Consider the following 20,947-nt stretch of genomic DNA (forward strand, 5'->3'; position numbering starts at 1 on the left):
CAGAAATGCTGTGGATTGCCTTGCAGCAATCTTCCTGAGTTTCAGTTTGCTCACCCACAAAATGGGAACAATAAAGCCTCACTGAGAAATAGTATGAGGACTCATAGTGATGAAATACTAAATAACAGCACATGCAAAACGAGGCCAAGAGGGCACATCTGGTGCTCTCTAGACCCACACTCTAGCCACACACTGCAGAATCTCTATTCTGCAGACACTTCTCAATCACCATAAGTGTAGGGTTGCAGGAAGACACTCCTTTTGGCAGGATGGCAGGCCTGACTAGCAAATTGTCAAAATAACATAGAGGTCAAGAGCACAGACTCAGGAGCCAAATCTTGGCTTAACCACTTACTAGCTGTGTTGCTTTAGGCAAGTGAGTTAACCTCTCTTGTGCCTTAGTTTTCTTGTCTGTAAAATGCGAATCATAACTAGTAACCTTCCCCATAGGATTGTATGAGGATTAAATCAGATAAAGTCATGTGGGCTGCTTACAACAGTGAAGCAGTACCATATAAGTGAAGACAGTACCATATAAGTATTTTGTTTAACAAGTGTTATGTTTGTTATTAGTGACATTATTTATCAAAGGTTGCATATTCATTTCTTACTCAAGAGGTTTTGAGGGCCTAGTGGCACCTAGAAAATGGGAGGCCTGAACACCCCATTGTGCCCTGTGCCAAGCCTTACTTCACCTTCTGTTGCACCGTAATCATCTCTCTGAAGTGAGACCAGGAGGATGTCCATCCCCATCCATTTCCCTCCTATGCCACCTTGGAGCCCTGATGTGAGCCAATTTCTTTGGCCGCACATGCACCCAGGCCAGTGACATCACCAGGCGAGAGGAACATGCTGGTGCGGGCAGGGGGATGACGTGCAGGGAGGGATGGAAAGTCCCTCCAGAGCCCTGCTTTGCCTGCCCTTTGATGTGCGTAGCAGCTCCAGATGACTCAGGCATGCGGCATCATGGGTCACTCTCGGCACTGTGGCCGGGAAGGGGGTGGGTGAAGGGTTGGGGCCTGGTGAGAGAAAGAGAAGCTGGGCACCAAGGAAATGAGGATTGGATTGCAGAGGGGCTCATTCCCTGTGGACAAGGCTGGACTTGCCCCTAAGGGCAGGGAGGAGAAACCTAGACAGATTTCGATTTCAGAAAGATCTCTCTGGCTACTGTATGGAAAAATGGGGCTTAGTGCCAGGCAGAATGGGAAGTGAGGAGAAAAGTCACAGAGATGTTGTGGAAAGAAGATAAAGAGACCTGGATGTAGAGGGTGGCAGTGGGGAAGGACCAGATGAGTCCAACTTTAAGGGCAGAATTGGCTGGATTTGGTCACCCATTAGGGGTCAGCAGTGAGGGAGAGTGGGGAGTCTAGTGTGGCACTGAGGCCTCCAGAACACTGGATGGGAAAGTGCTTTGTCAACTGTAACATGCTCTACACACATCACCGTGTTCACCTCAGAAAGACTCCCCAAGGAAAAGGGCAACATTGTATTGATAGTGTTCATCACTTTCATTAACAAACACAGATTGGGTCCATGCTAGGAGCCACACTGGCGAATCCAGAGAGCAGGCAGATGAGGCCCTGCCTTTGAGGTGCTCACGCCTGAGCCGGGGAGGCAGGCTTTCTGGTTGAGGAGGTCTGTACCTCCTGCCTCAACCGGATTTAGTCAAGAACCAGAAAAAACGCCAGCTCCTCTCATGGGAGGGATCTCCAGGGTAGGACAGCTCTAAATTCCACATTTTCACCCCTCACACCTGTCTCTAGAGCACTGGAGTGACACGTACATTCAAATCTGTTACTGGCACATCAAGAAATTTATCAGCCAGTTGCTTCATCTGTAAAATGCGGATGATGATAGGAGGAGGGATATGTTAACATATAAGTAACATATGTAGCTCCTACAGCAGGGTCTGGCACATAGTAAGTGTTCAATTAAATGAGGTGTCATGATTATCACTATTACTATTGTTATATATATACACTCCCAGCTGGCTCTTTCCTTACCTTGTCTTTAATTCCTGCAACAATTCCCAGTCCTCCTTCTCCTTCTAAGACTCATCCAAGACATAGTTAAATCCTCCCCACATATGACAAAGAATTCAGTGCAGGTCTGAACAGACCATCTTAGGTTCACAGTGTTTGAAGTTGGCTTCCTTCTTTGAGTGGATTGCCACCAAGAAAGAAGTCAGAGCAAAAACACACAAATGGGATTGCATCAAACTGAAAAGCTTCTGCACAGCCCAAGAAACAACCAACAGAGTGAACAGGCAACCTAGAGAACTGGAGAAAACATTTGCAAATGATACATCTGATAATGGGGTTAATATCCAAAATAGTAAGGTACTCAAACAACTTAAGTGTGAAAAAAAACCCAATAACCTAATTTAAAAATGGGTAAAAGATGTGAATAGACATTTCTCAAAAGAAGACATACAAATGGCCAGCAGGTATATGAAAAAGTGCTCAACATCACTAATCATTAGAGAAATGTAAATTAAAACCACCATGAGATATCATCTCACACCTGTTAAGATGGCAATCATGAGAAAGATGAAAGATAAGTATTGGTGAGGCTGTGGAGAAAACGAAGCCCTTGTGCACTGCTGGTGGGAATGGAAGTTGGTACAGCTATTGTGGGAAACAGCACAGAGATTCCTTTAAAAATTAAAAACAGAACTACTATATGATCCAGCAATCCCGCTTCTGGATATTTAAAAAAGGAAATGAAATCAATATCTCAAAAGACATATCTGGAATCCTGTATTCATTGCAGCATTTTTCACAATAGCAAAGATATAGAATCAACCTAAGTGTTCATCAATGGATGAGTGGATAAAGAAAATGTGAGATATATAGATATCTATAGATACATATGCAGTGAAATATCATTTCGTCTTTAAAAAGAAGGAAATCCTGCCATTTGCGACAACATGGATAGACCTAAAGGATATTATGCTTCAGCATAAGCCAGGCATATAATGACAAATACCCCATGAGCTCACTTATAAAGGCATACCTCAGAGCCGTTGCAGGTTTGATTCCAGACCACCACAATAAGTGATTATCACAATAAAGCAAGTACAATTTTTTTTTTATTTTCTAGTACATATAAAATTACACTTACATTATGCTGTATTCTATTAAGTGTGCAATAGCATTATGTCTAAAAAATGTACATACTGTAATTTTAAAATACTTTGTTGCTAAAAAATGCTAAGGATCATCTGAGCTTCTAGCAAGTTGTAACCTTTTTGCTGATGGAGGGTCTTGCCTTAATGTTGATGGCTGCTGATTTATCAGGGTGGTAGTTGCTGAAGATTGGAATTGCTGTGGGAATTGCTTAAAATAAGGCGACAATGAAGTTTGCTGCATCAACTGACTCTTTCTTTTAGGGAAGATTTCTCTGTAGCATGCTGTGTTGTTTGATAGCATTTTACCTGCAGCAGAACTTATTTCAAAATTAGAGTCAATCCTCTCAAACCCTGCCACTGCTTTATCAACTAAGTTTATGGAATATTCTGAATCCTTTGTTGTCATTTCAACAGTGTCCACAGCATCTTCACCAGGAGTAGATTTTATCTCAAGAAGCAACTTTGTTTGCTCATCCATAAAAAGCAACTCCTCATCTGTTCAAGTTTAATAATAGATTGAAGCAATTCAGTCCCATCTTCAGGCTCCACTTCTAATTCTAGTTGATGCTATTTCTAGCACATCTGCAGTTATTTTGTTTATTGAAGTTTTGAACCCCTCAAAGTCCACCATGAGGGTTGGAATCAACTTCTTCCAAACTCCTGTTAATTGATATTTTCATCTCCCCACATGAATCATCAATGTTCTTAATGGCAACTAGAATGGTAAATACTTTCAAGAAGGTTTTCAATTTATTTTGCTCAGATTCATCAGAGGAATCGCTATCTATGACAGCTATAGCCCTATGTAAGGTATTTCTTCAATAATAAGACTTGAAAGTTGAAATTTCTCTTTGATCCATGGGCTACAGAATGGATGTTTTGTCAGCAGGCATGAAAATTACATTAATCTCCCTGTACCTCTTGAGCAGAGCTCTTGTGTGACCAGGTGCACTGTCAATCAGAGGTAATATTTGGAAAGGAATCTTTTTTTTCTGAGCAGTATGTCTTAAAGATGGGCTTAAAATATTTAGTAAACCATGCTATAAACAGATGTGCTGTCATTCAGGCTTTGTTGTTCCATTTATAGAGCACAGGTAGAGTAGATTTTGCATAATTCTTAAGGGCCCTAGGATTGTCAAAGTGGTAAAAGAGGATTGGCTTCAATTTAAAGTCACCAGCTTCATTAGCCTCAATAAGAGAATCAGCCTGTCCTTTGAAGCTTTGAAGCCAGGCATTGACTTCTCTTCCCTCACTATGAAGTCCTAGATGGCATCTTGTTCCAATAGTAGACTGTTTCATCTGGATTGAAAATCTGTTGTTTAGTATAGCCACCTTCATCAGTGATCTTAACTAGATCTTCTGGATAACTCACTGTGGCTTCTACATCAGCACTTGCTGCTTCCCCTTGGACTTTTTGTTATGGAGATGGCTTCTTTCCCTAAACCTCATGAACCAACCTCTACTAGCTTCAAACTCTTCTTCTGCAGATTTCTTACCTCTCTCAGCCTTCATAGACTTGAAGAGATTTAGAACTTTGCTCTGTATTAGGCTTTAGTTTAAGGGAATATTGTGGCTTGTTCCTTGGTTAACAGCACAGAGAAGGAAAGTAAGACATTCAGTTCCATGTGGCCTTCCAAACAGAATCGCCAAAGGAACAAAGTGTGATTTAGTCATAAAGAATCCAGACGGACCACGTCTGGAAGAAGCAAGCAAGACCCTGGGGGAACAGGGTCACTGTTTGCTTCCCATCCCTTCCTGGTATGGCCCAAATGCTGCAATGGTTGTGAAATGGAAGGATTGTGGAAGGAGCCAGGCCAAGGATGTGCTTGGGAAGAATGCTCATTTGAGCAGCATCTCCAGGTGATTCCTTTCTTCCTCCCCACCCCCTGCTTTACTGGGGTATAGTTGACAAATAAGAACCATATACATTTAAGGTGTACAGCCAGAGCCAGAGCCCAGCCTCTCCTGTGGCCAAGTCTGCAAAGTAAGAACTCTTCTAGGCCATGGACCCTCTTAAGGGCATGGAGCACACACTCTGCCCTGACCAATGGGAAACACAAACTTCATCTGCTCCCATTCCTCCTTCCTAGCCTCCACCCCTGGCAGGAGGCATCTGCAGTTATCATGGCCAGTGCTTCTGTGTGCAGTTTACACATCTCCTACCCACTGTGCTCTTATGGAGGCGGAGTCAAGACTCCTGGGGTCAAATTCAAGCTCTGCCCATTTACTGACTGTGGGCCTTGGGTAAATTACTTCTCTCACTACAGCCCTGTGAGATTTTCATTTGGTAGATGAGGAACTTGGGCTCACAGAGGCACCAGGGTAAATGGCAGAAATGGGTTTTTTACTCAGGTTGGTGTGTTTCCAAATCCAAGTCTCCTTCCAGAACATCTGGCTCCATAATTTCTGGCCCGTGAATGAGGTTTACCTTTTTCCCATGGAGAAAGGAAAACCTCAGCAAAAGAGCATCTTTGCTTCTTCCTCCACTACCATGTGAAACACAGCCCATCAAACTCACCCATCAGCCAACTCATCGTGTTAGGCAGAAGGGTGAGCCCTCCATAGATCCAGAAAACAAGCCATCTCTGTCCTCTCCAAGTTCCAGCAGTAGACACTTATGGCTGTGTGAGACTGTATCTCGTTTGTGGGATCCTATAATAGCTTCTTGATAGTGCCTGTTCAGCACAAACTAGCTATGGGAAGTCCCCCGGCTTGAGGGCTGCAGCTTCCCTCTGGGGTGGAAATGTTGACAAAGAATTCAAGATGGCAGGAGTCTAGAGAGGGGGCTGAGATGATCTGGGTGCCCCTAGTTCCATCCCAGTAGGGCATTGGTTGGCTGAGGACAATGCACAAGGCAGCTAGAAATAGGAAGCCTTCTGTTCTGAGATATTCCCTGGCTTGGTCCCTTTAATCTGTACAGGGATCGAGTCAGTGTTACATCTGGACTAAGCTCCTGGCCAGTGCCTGTGATGTTGCAATCCTGTGGTGCACCTTTTCTCCAACATGTCCTTCCTGGTCTCTCTTTTTCTAGGAGGAGCTGGAGCCCACTTTGCATTACCTGGTTGCAGAGTTCAAAAAGTGGCAGTTTCCTACTCATTCATCTATTCATTCATCCTGCCAGGCACAGGGGATACCAGCATAAACAAGACTGAACATGGCCTCTTGCCCTCTCAGGCTTAGTGGAGTGACACTAGATTTGGAGGCAGGGCTCTACTCCCAGCCTAGCATTTACAATCTGGTGATCTAACTTGCTCCTAAACTCTCTGAGCCTCAGTTCCTTCAGGTGCAGGATGTGTGTAATGATGCCTCCCTCATGTGATTCAAGTGAGTGGAAAGATTTAATCAAATAAATAAGAAAGTGTTTGTTAACCATAAAGATCATATCGATCTGAGTTATTACTGTTAATAATGTGACTATTATTATTATTATTGCTATACTTTTCCATTCAGGAAGTTTCCTCTGCCTGACCTGCTTACTATGCCAAGAATCTGGGTAAATTTACTTTACATGGCAGACTCTGACAATATTGATTGATCTACTCTGGGTCATTAGCTTGCTTCTTTTGTTTCCTAACAGGTTGATTAAGGTATAATTCACATAGTGTACAATTTGCCCACTTAAAGTATACAATTCAATGGGTTTTTCTGAATATTCACAGGGTTATATAACCATCACCACAATCTAATTTTAGAACATTTTCATCTCTCTTAAAAGAAACCCTATGCCCATTAGTAGTCAATCTCTATTTCCTCCCACTGGCCCCCTCTCCCCACTAAAGGAAGTGACGAATCTTTTTGCCTTTATATATTTGCCTTTTCTGCACATTTCATATAAATGAAATCAGTTGGTAGACTTCGGGCTATTCCCATTTTTTGGCTAGTACAAAAGATGCTGCTTTGAACATTCATGTATAAGTTTCTGTGTGAACGTATGTTTTTATTTCTCTTGGGTATACCTTATACCTAGGAGTGAAATGGCTAGGTCACATGGTTGCTCTGTGTTTAACATTTTAAGGAAATGTTACACTGTTTATCAAAGCTGCTGTACCATTTTACATCCCCACTGACAAGGTATGAGGGTTCCAATTTCTCCACACCCCCACCAACGCTTCTTATTATGTCTTTTTTATGAGAGTCATCCTAGTGGGTGTGAAGTGGTATCTCATTATGGTTTTGATTTGCATTTCTCGACTAATGATATTAAACATCTTTGCATGTGCTTATTGGCCATTTGTACATTTTCTTTGCCAAAATGCCTATTCAAGTCTTTTGCCATTTCTTATTGAGTCCTTTACCTTATTATGAGTTGTAAAAGTTCTTTACATATTTTGGATATAAGTCTGTTATCAGTGATATGATTTGCAAATATTTTCTTGCATTCTGTGAGGCATTTTTTTTTCTTTCTTGATGACATGTTTACAGCACAGAAGTTTTAAATTTTGATAAAGTCATCTTATCCTTTTCTTTTGCCACTTGTTTTGGTGAGATATGTAAAGTCTATTTCTTAAATGGGCTCTGACTTTTTAAATGTGTCTATTATTTACACAAAATTAAATTCTTGGCTGAAATCCAAATCAGGAAAACAATCAATGAATCATCACTATAACCTTACACAAGTTAGATGTAATTGAATAAACCTAGTTGAAGCCTTCCTTCTGTGAAAGAAATGGGGAACAGACAGAGCTTTCAAACTGAGTAGGGTAGCAGTTGAGGTGGGCTAGGTAACACCCTTGCTCCTCTTGCCATCTCCAACAGAAAACACTTGCAGGGAGTTTGTCATAAGGGGGAAGAAGGGGAAGAGTAATAGGACTGAGATACTAAGCAAAGAAGCAAGGCTGTTACTTGTCCTACGCTTGCTTCCAAGGGCCAAGGGAGGTTGGGACTGAATTCCTGGGCTGCCTTTCTTACCCCGCCCTCCCCTATTACCCCTTGGGAGGGCCTACGGGGATGAAGCTCTTCAAGAGGTTCCACGGTACACTAGGGCCTTTGATCATGCTGTCCCCACTGTCTGCCGAGATCCCCACCCCCACTCCTTTACCCAGCCATCTCCCACAGGTCCTTCAGTGCATGCTTCATTTGTCAGTTCCTCAGGAACATCTTCCCTCACCTCCCGGTTTATGTTGCTCTGCTGCCTTCAGGACATAGGAAACAAAGCCTTCAGGATATGGCTCCAGCCCACATCCACAAAAGGACTCCCTTTCCCTTCCGCCACGTCCTCGCAGTTCCTATTTTTCACCATCCACAGCTCAGTCTGTACTGTTGTGCTGTCTCTCCATCTTCTTTCAGGCGCAATGCAACTCCTTTTCCCACCTGCTCACCCCCACTCTGCCCTCAGCCTCAGCCAACCTGGCAGTTCCCTCCCCTGGGCTCTACCCTTCTCTGGCTAATGCAGAGGTCACTATTGTGCATCTGCTCATTTTCCTCTTGGCCTGGAAACCTCTCAACTATCTATGGATCTTCTAATCCGAAAGTCTGCATGAGGCTTCCTGACACATACTGGTTGCTTTGTGAATGTTAGTTGAATTAATTAATTAATTAATTAACCTATCAGGCAAAGTGGGGCATTGAAGACTGTTTGGACATAATTTGGGGACAGACCAGCTCAATCAGGGCACTTGTACTGGAGAAAAACACCGAGATTCTACTTAAGTCTGTCCCTGATTCACTGAAGAGAAAAAGAGATTTCATTTCTCTTATCAGGGACTTAACATTCTCCACTCATGCACCGAGACCCTGTGTTTGTTCCCTGAGAAATTTCCCACCTCTTTTAGGGAGGCAGTGCCCAGGCCAGGAGATCTCACTGCTCTAGGGGCCTGCTCCTAGCCTCACAGACCCAGTTGGAGGCTTAAATATCTGCTACTGTGGGGATATTCCCCCCACAGTTTTCAGAGTGGCCTGGGTCTCTGTCGACCTCACTCCTGCAACCCAGAGCCTGTCTGTCTCTCTTTCTCTTTCCAGGTCTGAAGCTGTCAGCTGCCAGCAGCAGCCCCTTCACTGTTTGGTCCTGCCCCTCTCAGATCATATGAGGGTGAAGGGAGGTGAGTGTGTTTGTATCTCTAACTCAGGTATCCTGCAAGTAGGTATTACTGTCTCTGTTTTACCAGAGACAGAAACTGAGTCTCAAACGGCAAGATAGTCTTGTGTGCTTTTGTCTGTGTAACTGGACCTTATACTCCACGTTACACAACAGCACATCAACTACACTTTGGAGAAACACAGGGAAGGAGTAGCCGTGTCCAGGGGCTCATGGATCTCTGCTTGGAGACAGCAAAAGGCCAACCACCACCACTCCCCACACTGCTCTGACCTTTCTGCTTCATCTTCTATTCGTGAATATTTGTTTTCTAGGCACTATTTTAAGCTCCGGGGATATAGCAATAAACAAGACAGACATCAGAGCTTACATTTCAGTAGGGATGACAAAATAAATACATATAAATGCATACATAATATAATTTTAGATAGTAGTAAGTACTATGCAAAAAATAAATCGGGTATTGTTAATATTCTAGATCTGGAGTTGGCTGATGCATTCATAAGTATTCATTGCATTATCATGTGTTATAACATACCTATTCTTTACATATATTATTTGAATACAATACTATATAATAAGTTCTGCTCATAAAAGTTTGTGATGGGATGAGGGAGGGGTATCTTAGATGAAGTCATCAAAGAAGGCTTTCTGTATTTCAGCTAAAATCAGATAAATGAGAGGGAGTTTGCCGGCTAAAGATCTGAGGAAGAAGCAAGTTCTCCGGGACAGGGAGAGGCAGGTGAGACAGGGCTGAGTGCCAAAGCGTAGAAAGGGAAGAAAGGGGGTTGGCGAAATAGGCAGGGCCAGACCTTGGGGACCTGACATGTGGATGTTATTCTAAGTGTAATGGGAAGGGGTTTTGTTTCTAAAAGATTAGTCTCTCCGGAGCGCCAAAAGAAATTACAAGTGCCCCTCTCATTTTCCCTCCTCTCCTCCCCTTCCCCTCACTAGGTGGGACTTTCTGCAGATGTGCCAGAACTTAGCCCAGCTCTTGCCAGATGCGTCAACCCCAGAGCTTGGGGCTTTGTTTTTATAGGGCAAGAAAGTGGAACAAGCCAAGGTTTAACATTATGCTGCTTTTACTCGTGATTATTAAATCCACTTTGCCAATAAGTTTCAAGTTTAAATATATCTTGAATATAAATAAAACGGTACTCTAGTCACTTGATTTATGTTGAACGTCTGTTTTCTCCCCTTATTGAGCTAGTAATTTCACTCCCATCATCTTTGCTCAGCAGCCCCTGTCCCCAGCAATTCTCCAGGGGTCTGCTTGAATGCCAGCCCTTGGGGCAAGACCAGACAGTGGTAGGGGAGTGGAAATGGCCCGGGATGAACTGTCTGCAGACCTGGGACAAACCATTTAATCTCTCCAAATTCATTTTCTTATCTACAAAACCAGCAAAAATCCTTCCTTGCAGAAATAAATCATGGGAAAAGCACATAGAACAGTGACTGAGATGCAAGAGGTGATCAGTAAAAGTGAGTTGAATCCAATTTTAATTTCATTTTTAAGTGAAAAAACTTAAATCTGCTCAACTAAATAAATTTGCTCATCATTAGTACTGCTTCCTTGGTCTCTCAACGTTTTTCTTATTCACTTTTTTTAATGACTGTCCGTGTTCACTGTAGAGTTTTTGTAAAATACTGAACAGTATAAGGAAGAAAATATAATCCATTCATAATTCTACTACTCAGAGATAACTGCTCTTAAAATACTCATGTGTTTTCCTCTAGGCTTTTTTTTCTATGCATATATTCATATTTGGACAGTACTTTTTATTCCATTATGTATCTGGCTCTTTTCATCTAGCATTTCATTCCACCAATTTCCTGTCACTAAAATATTCTTTGATAACATGAGAAGTAAACAAATGAATAGATCTCTGCTCTATGGGGAATAAACTGTGGAGTTGAGAGTAGCAGCAGGGGAGTAATTCTATGGCTACTGCACGGTGATGTGTTGGCTGGGACTGAGTGGAAATGGCGGAAGTGATGAAAACCATTCAGATTCAGGACGTACTGGGAAGGAATAGGAGACAGGTCTTAGGGATGGATTAGATGGGAGAGATTAAAGAAAGCTTGCACAGATCAGTCCTAGTGTTCAGACAGAGCGTGTATGAGCATTTCCTGAGATGGGGAATGGAAGGAGGGGCAGCTCTGAGGGAGAACATCCTTGGCCAAGGGGACATTCCAGCCTCCTGGGTCTTCCAGGCTGTGGTATGGAGAATGAGGTCGAGGGGGCAGATCTGGCTTAATGCTCAGGGGCAGCTGACACATGGTCCCTGAGATTCTGTGAGATATTTCCCCTAGTAGCAGCCCCTGAGCCATTCAAAGACACCCTACTGACCTAGTGGCAGGTTACATTCCCAAACTGGAGTCTCCACCTTTTCTGAAGAAGAAAATCATAGACACATCCCTCAGCAATTAAATGCTAACACAATATACATTCCTCATTCCACATATCATTGCAGAGTGCTGACTATGTGCTTGGCACTGTCACTGGGAGTACAGCCATGAACAGACCAAACTTCCTGCCCTCATGCAGCTTCTAGTCTAGTGAAAAAGACAATAAAACAAGTAATACATAGTATGCTCAATAATGGTAAGTGCTATGGAGAAAAATAAAATAGAGAGAAGGCCCAGGAGGTGTGGAGGGTTGTAGAGGGGTGGGTTGCATTTTTAATTAGTGAAGTTAGGAAGGCCTCGTCAGTAACATAACATTGGAGCCACATGGAGATGAGAGTCATCTGGAGCATTTGGTCTCTTGTGGTGACTGATATAAAAAGGACGAATGAGATTTGTTGAGATGGTCTCAAGGCAGACAATGGCGATAAAATAGAAGTGTTGGAAATAAACCGGGGTAGGGAGCAGGGGGTGTCAGGGGCACGTAGAGCTCACGATTGTGCTCTGGACTCCTGTTGATGGCGGTGTAGAGGTGGGAGGAGGGCGTCCCACTGAGAATGCTGTAGGACACTCTCTTGATTTCCACTGGTGGCGGCCAGAGAGGCTAAGGAAGGGCATTGTTAGTTTGCAGAGGTCTATGTAGATAACTCAGGATGGGACTCCAGGTGAGGATTCTAAGGTGAGTCAGGGAACAAGGCACAAAGGGAAACAGGAGCTGTTACTTCTCCAGGAGGCCAAGGAAGATGGGTGGTGGCGAGGGCAGGGGTTTCTCTGCCAAAACGACAGACACTGCCCAGTTGCTCGGTATAGGCCATACTATATCTAACCATGAATACGTGGCGTTGGTACAACAGCTGTGCTGTGTGGCCCAGGAGGCTGACTGGACTCTCATTCCGAACAATCTCTGAGTATTTGGAAAGTACAGTTGAAGAGGTACAAATAAAAGTTAGCTCAGTTATTTATGTTCATAGTACTTCTCATGCCTAGCACAGCAGAAGGTATTTGTCCTGCACATAGTAGGCACTTAATATGTACTTGAAGACTTAAACCAAAGTACTTCTTAAAAATAAAATCCATTATTTATTGAAAACTTTCTGTGTGCAAAGTTCTGGGTTACACGCAAAAAAAAATTTTTTTTTAAGACAAAACACAAGAGTTAACCTTAAGAAATTCACATTGTTAAATTAAAGTAGAAATAGACACTAAAAGACCAATGCTGAATCCAAGTTAGGAAAATTTGGGACCACATCAATGAAAGAAATAATGGTTCCAAATATAATTGCCAGCTACTTAAAAGGGGTGAATCATTATCAGAATTCTTTAAAACAGTAGAGCTGAGGGCTCTAGTGATTCATTTAGCCAGTATTACTCAAACTTTTTTGATCATAATCTATAGTAAGAAATTTATTTTATTTCACAATTTAGTACACACACACACGATTGAAATATCTCACTTGCTCTTAATGTATGTGATGTACTCTAATATATTATATTCCATTTATTTATTTATTCAATGCTGGTCTTCACTCACAACCCACTATAATGACTTCACAACCCACTAATGGGTTGCAATCTACAGTTTGAAAAACACTGATCTGATCTAATCTAACCTTCTCCTTACATCATACCTTCAGCCTAGGCATTCCACAGGGTCCCAGGGGACTTATGACTTGCTAGCCTCTCAATAACTTGGAGTCCTGACATTGCAAGCTCCAAGAAGGGAAGAACTCTGGCTTTTTCTGCTCATCGCCGTGACTGGAGCACAGTAGACGGTAAAGAAATTGGTTAACTGATGGAGGAAATCTACATACAGGTTCCACAGCTACTTAGCTAAAGAATGATACCTCCTTTCAAAGACATGCTAGAACAATCAGACAGTTGTTGGCTGTCAGAAAATAGCAGCTATTTCATAATTCCGTATGAGAATAAATCTTAACTTCAATTGTAAAATTAATTGTTACCTCGGCATGTCACAAGTGATCAGTACAGTGCTTTAGATAATGATGCATTGTTTTGTGTGTATACATCCTCATCTATCCATTGCACCTCTGGCCAAAACTGGATTGCAAGCATTTGAATGAAATAAATGTCTTCTTTCTTTAACCCACCAACCACTTAGTAGTGGGCTAAATAATTAGGCTGCAAATGCTTTGGGGAAGAACAATTAAGATAATTAATAGGACTTATTTTTCTCCATTGTTTCATAATAGCTTTATAAAGTATAACTGACATACTCTAAACTGCACATATTTAAAGTGTATGACTTTTTTGACATAAATATACACCTGGGAAACCATCATCAAAATAAAGATGATAAAAATAAACATTACTCAAAGGTTTGTTTCCAGTTACCTTTTGTTAATCCCTCCTTCCTGCCCTTCTCCATGCATCTTTTCCCAGATCCCCAAGCAACCACTGATAAGTTTTCCATCACTGTACATTAGTTTGTATTTCCTATAGTTTAATATAAGTGAAATAAAGGGTATGCACTTTTTTCGTCTATCTCCTTTCACTAAGAATAACTATTTTGAGCTTTCTCCATGTTGTAGATTGATTTTTTTTTTTTAGTCTTGAGTAGTAGTATTCCATTGTATGAATAGAACATGGTTTGTTTATCTGTTTACCAGTTGGTGGGCTTTGGGGCTATTTCCTGTTCAGGACTGTTGCAAATAAAGCTGTTACAAACATGTGCATATAAGTCTTTATAGGAACAGGTGCTTTTATTTCTCCTGGGTAAAGACTTAGTAGTGGCATGTCTGAATCATGTAGGAGATGTTCCTGCCATTTTATATTTCCACCAAGCCAACATTTATTAAGGTCAGGTTTTTTGTTTTTTTGTTTATGTTTTAGCCTTTTTTTTTTTGAGACAGAGTCTCTGTCATCCAGGCTGCAGTGCAGCAGTGGCACGATCTTGATTCACTTCAAACTTTGCTCCTGGGTTCAAGTGATTCTCCTACCTTAGCCTCCTGAGTAGCTGTGATTACAGGCACCCACCACCATGCCCAGATAATTTTTGTATTTCTAGTATAGACAGGATTTCACCATGTTGGTCAGGCTGGTCTCGAGCTCCTGACCTCAAGTGTTGCTCCTGCCTCTGCCTCCCAAAACGCTGGGATTGCAGGCATGAACCACTATGCCTGGCCTGTTTTAGCCATTTTAATAGGTATGTAGTGTTATCTCATTATGGTTTTAATTTGCGTTTTCCCAAGATGTTCAGTGAATTTTTTCGTGTGCTTGTTTGTCACTACACGTATTTTTTGGTGAAGCGTCTGTTATAATTTCTTACCTTTTAAAAAACTGTTTTTTTATTATTAAGTTTTGTCAGTTGCAGATACAAATCTATTAACATATATGTGTGTGTATATATATTTTTAAAATATATTTTTGTATTTTTAAATTATATTTTTATTTTTAATTTATTATTAAATTAATTATAATTTAAAATATATTTTAAATTATATTATTATAATTATATTTTAAAAATATATATTCACATATATTTATATTGTATATTATATATTATATTTATATTTTAAAAATATATACACACACGATATATAATATATAAAAATATAAATGTGTATAAATATATACATGCACATATATATGTGTATATGTGTGTGTGTGTATATATATATGTGTATGTAAATATTTTCTCCCAGTCTGTGGCTTGTCTTTTCATTCTTTTTTTTCTTTTCTTTTCTTTTATATATATAGTTTTTATTACACTTTAAGTTCTAGGGTACATGTGCACAACATGCAGGTTTGTTACATATGTATACATGTGCCATGTTGGTGTGCTGCACCCATTAACTCGTCATTTTTATTAGGTATATCTCCTAATGCTATCCCTCCCCCCTACCCCCACCCCACAACTGGCCCCAGTGTGTGATGTTCCCCTTCCTGTGTCCAAGTGTTCTCATTGTTCAATTCCCACCTATGAGTGAAAACATGCGGTATTTGGTTTTTTGTCCTTGCAATAGTTTGCTGAGAATGATGGTTTCCAGCTTCATCCATGTCTCTACAAAGGACATGAACTCATCATTTTTTATGGCTGCATAGTATTCCATGGTGCATATGTGCCACATTTTCTTAATCCAGTCTATCATTGCTGGACATTTGGGTTGGTTCCAAGTCTTTGCTATTGTGAATAGTGCTGCAATAAACATACGTGTGCATGTGTCTTTATAGCAGCATGATTTATAATCTTTTGGCTATATACCCAGTAATGGGATGGCTGGGTCAAATGGTATTTCTAGTTCTAGATCCTTGAGGAATCACCACACTGACTTCCACAATGGTTGAACTAGTTTACAGTCCCACCAACAGTGTAAAAGTGTTTCTATTTCTCCACATCCTCTCCAGCACCTGTTGTTTCCTGACTTTTTAATGATTGTCATTCTAACTGGTGTGAGATGTTATCTCATTTTGGTTTTGATTTGCATTTCTCTGATGGTCAGTGATGATGAACATTTTTTCATGTGTCTGTTGGCTGCATAAATGTCTTCTATTGAGAAGTGTCTGTTCATATCTTTCGCCCACTTTTTGATGGGGTAGTTTTTTTCTTGTAAATTTGTTTGAGTTCTCTGTAGATTCTGGATATTTGCCCTTTGACAGATGAGTAGAATACAAAAACTTGGGAGATACCTGTTTTCAAAAACTGACTAGACAGAACATAATTATAGTGCTTATTACATTGCTTTTGGAATTGTTTGCTAGTTTTACTGACTGCTCCTCTAGAAGATGGGACCCTTAAAGCCTATAATTATGAATTATTGATCTTGGTATTACCAATACATACTATTTTGAAGAAAACATAGTAGGGTCTTTTAGAAATAAGAAATGAACAATGAATAGACTAATAGAAAGGCAAATAGGCATAATATCTGGAAAGGGTACACCTGAACTGAATCAGAGATTGAGATTAGTGAACAAAGAGCCCCACTGGGAATAATAACTTAGGTTGGCCAGAACCTGAGGAGTATGCAGTACATCTTTCCTGGAAAGCAGAAACAGTGTGGTAGAGCAGAAGCAGCATAGCCTCCACTATCAGACAGACCTCAGTTCAAATCCTGGCTTTTCTATGGTGTTATGGACTGAATTATGTCCCTCCCCAAATTCATGCTTTGAAGCCCTAACTTCCAATGTGACGGTATTTGGAAATAAGGCCTTTAAAAAGATAATTAAGCTTAAATGAGGTCATAAGGATGGGGCGCTGATCCAATAAAACTGAAGTCCTTATAAAGAAGAGGAAGAGACACAGAGACCTCTCTCCCTACCCCTCCCTGGACATGCACACATACAAAGGAAAGGCCATGTGAGGACCCAGTAAGAAGCCAGCCTTCTGCAAGCAAAAAAGAGAGCCCTCATCAGAACCCAACCCTTCTCATACCTTGATCTTGGTCTTCCAGAAAATAAATGCCTGTTTTTTAAACCACCTAGTCTGTGGTATTTTGTTATTTTTATATATAATATAATTATTATATAATTATATTATGTTACTATTATATAATTATTATATAATTATATTATGTTACTATTATATAATTCTATTATATTATTTGTATTAGGCAACCCAAGTTGACTAATACATGTGGTTAAATATTTGACCTTGGACAAGTTATTTAACCTGTGTGAGGTTTAATTGTGTTTACAAAGTAAAAAGAGAGAAAGAACAATAATAACAATAATATTGTGGTACTCATTAATGCTCTTCACTGAATATCTCTGGTTCTTCTTCTTTGAGTAATTGTTGGAATTACACTTCCATTCTTCCTTGATTTCGGGTATGGCCATATAATTTACTTTCACCAATGAACTATGGAAGACTTTAATTATATCACCACTTCTTCCTCTTACCCTAGAGACTGGGAATGTTTCAGATAGTAAAGTCTCTATCACCTGGGTCTCTGAGTGGGCATGATATGGAACAAAGCCCCCATTGACCTAAACATTACATGCAGCATTGGCAAGAAATAAGTCACTGAGAGTTGAGGGTTGTTATTATAGCTCATTACATAGGTATACATAGGTTGTTGAAATAATTAAATGAGATGTTTTAAAGTGTCTTTGTTGATTTTCAAGTCTCTGTGGGCTTGAAGCTGCTGGGTTGAAGAATGTTAAAAAGTTGCACATTTTCTAGTTTGAATATAGGGATTTTTTGGTAAGGCAATACCACTGTGAAGTTTATTACTAAGAGAAGTTCCAGCCTTAACAACTCTCAATTGATTGAGGCAGTGCTTATAGCCTTGTTGGAAAGAAAAGAAAGAAAGAAAAATACATACATATATATTTATATGAAGAGCAAGACAGTGTATACCAAAATGTATACCTAAGAGTAGATACCTAGCGCTGGCAATCAGTACTCAGAGTAGCTATCTAGCACTGGAAATCAGTACTCAGCAAGCTCTAATAAGGTGTGCGTTGTGTGGCAAAGGGAGTTAGGAAAGAAAGAGGCGAGTTGGAGCTAGAGGAGATGGGGAAGGGAGTTTGAGAGAAATCTTGAAGATGGGTAGGGTATGAGCAGATGGTGAGTAGACAAGACTGAATTTCCAAAAACTGTAAAATACGTCTAAAACATTTAAGTCTTGCTCTTCTTGTTGCCATCCTCTGATAAGAAGTTGTATGATTGTCAGGTGCAGTGGCTCACGTCTATAATCTCAGTCCTTTGGAAGGCTGAGGCAGGAGGCTGGCTTGAGCCCAGGAGTTCGAGATCAGCCTGGGAAACATACTGAGACACCATCTCTACAAATTTTTTAAAAAAATTAGTCAGGCATAGTGGTATGCTCCTGCAGTCCTTGCAACCTGGGAGGCCGAGGTGGGAGAATTTCTTGAGCCCAGGAGGTCAAGACTGCAGCAATCCATGACTATGCCACTGTACTCTTGTACTGCAGCCTGGAAGACAGAACGAGACCCTGTCTAAAAAAAAAAAAAAAAAAAAAATTGCATTTGAATATGAAAAGCTGCATTTTTGCTTTTCTTTCCAGGGAATATAATATCATCCAAAGTGCATGGCCTAGAACAATTTTTGGCACATAGTAAATACTCAATAAATATTTGTTGACTGAATGTCTGAATACATCATGGGCTTTATAGAAAAACAAACTTGGGTTCAAATCTCAGTTCTCTTATAATGTGTAACCTTTTAAAGGGACTTAACGTCTCTATGGTTCATCTTCATCTTAATAAATTGATATACCAGGGAATCCAACCACTTAACAAATAGATGCACTAGGGTTGTTATTCCCTTGCGTATCCATTTATAGTTTTGCATCTAAATGTGGCATAGTGCTTCCACATGGTGGCATTTCAATAAAGGGAATATCCAAGCATTTTTTCATGCTGCAGGATAGCTTTCCTAATGATCACAGTTAATATTCTTCATGAAGTGGATGCACATTCCTAACATGAAGGGCGTTCCCATATCATAGAGACTGTGCCAATGAACATTATGCCTACAGCTTCTTCCTATTGTTGGATACATTCCTTAGAATCAAGTCCAAAGTTTAGACTCATTGAGTCAAGGGGAATGAACACATGTATGGGAAAATCAACATTTCAAAGGGATCATACAGGAGGTAGTCCTAGCTAGTGGCAGAGTGGAGCATAATTATAAGAGTCCACATTCAGCTGATGAATTTAGATTGAATTAAAAGATTGGCTTATCCCATTACTGGGTATATACCCAAAGGACTGTAAATCATGCTGCTGTAAAGACATACGCACACGTATGTTTATTGCAGCATTATTCACAATAGCAAAGACTTGGAACCAACCCAAATGTCCAACAATGATAGACTGGATTAAGAAAATGTGGCACATCTACACCATGGAATACTATGCAGCCATAAAAAATGATGAGTTCATGTCCTTTGTAGGGACATGGATGAAATTGGAAACCATCATTCTCAGTAAACTATCGCAAGAACAAAAAACCAAACACCGCATATTCTCACTCATAGGTGGGAATTGAACAATGAGAACACATGGACACAGGAAGGGGAACATCACACTTCGGGGACTGTTGTGGGGTGGGGGGAGGGGGGAGGGATAGCATTGGGAGATATACCTAATGCTAGATGACGAGTTGGTGGGTGCAGCGCACCAGCATGGCACATGTATACATATGTAACTTACCTGCACGTTGCGCACATGTACCATAGAGCCTAAAGTATAATAATAATAATAATAATAATAAAAAGAAAAAAAAAAAAGAAAAATTTAGGTATGATACTACTTCTGTAAAATATATTATAAGAAATGATAAAGTATTTGTGTAGCAGTGTGCTCCTATATGTATATGGGTAAAACCTTGGAAAGAAAATTAGCAAAATATTACTAGAAAGTTGAATTAGTAATGATTAAATTAATAAAATATTCTTCTTAGTGCCTTTAAAAAAAAAAAAAAAAAAAAGATGGGCTTAGGCTTGTGAGCAGATTCTTTTCAGCAAAGTTGTTTTCTGGTGAAAACACTTTCCCAGTTTTAAATTAATCTTCTGCCTTCCATCTCGCAGCTCCCCCACCACCTTCACCTCCCAAACTTACCATCATCACCTTTGGGGTTTCTTCAATCTCTGATTAGTGAATGATACCATCTGAGGCTGGTGTGGCTGCTGGGTGTTGGTTAATCACTTCCTGTACAGTATGTGGGCCTGTTCTCACTAGATGCCCTGGGTTTCTTTTCACATCTTTCTGTGCTAAAGCTTTTCAATGTGTTTATCATGTAGGTCATGGAGGCTGATTCCAGTACAGCAGAAGAAGGTAAAATCCATAATGCTACAACAGTAGATGGTGTTTCTAAGAGTGAGATGTAAGCGCACAGAACTCTTCTTGGAAGCAAATGGTGTGTGTGTGTGTGTGTGTGTGTGTGTGTGTGTAGGCCTACATGTTTGCTTTTCTCAAGGTTTTTATTTTCTAGTGTATCCATTTATTCAACAACACTTCATGTTAAAAAATAAACTCATAATCTACCTTCTCATATTTGTTCTCTTCCAGAGTTCTCTAACTTGGCAAATGGCACCACCATCCATCCGACTGGACCAAGCACAAACTTGAGAGCCACCCTTGACACCTCCTTTCCCTTCAGCACCTCCCTACCACCACATTCAGTCTGTCCAGGAATAGCAGGAGATAGAAGGAACACAGGGGAGGCAGGAGAGCAAGGCTGTTGGCCTCATCCGCTGCCTCCTGGCTGACTGAGGACGGATGTGTTAGATAAATCTGAGAACGCAAAGAAGCGCAGAGGTTCTATTCTGCAACCCAGTAAAGATGAAGAGGAGGAAGCTAATTCCCAGGTGCCTACACTGAGCTAACAGACACGTGCCTCTCCCTGGTGGCTCCAGCACAGTCAAACAGAGGCAGACTCCAAGGCTCCCTTT

Source organism: Pongo abelii, chromosome 9 (genome assembly GCF_028885655.2).
Source record: "Pongo abelii isolate AG06213 chromosome 9, NHGRI_mPonAbe1-v2.0_pri, whole genome shotgun sequence".
Taxonomy (NCBI): Eukaryota; Metazoa; Chordata; class Mammalia; order Primates; family Hominidae; genus Pongo; species Pongo abelii.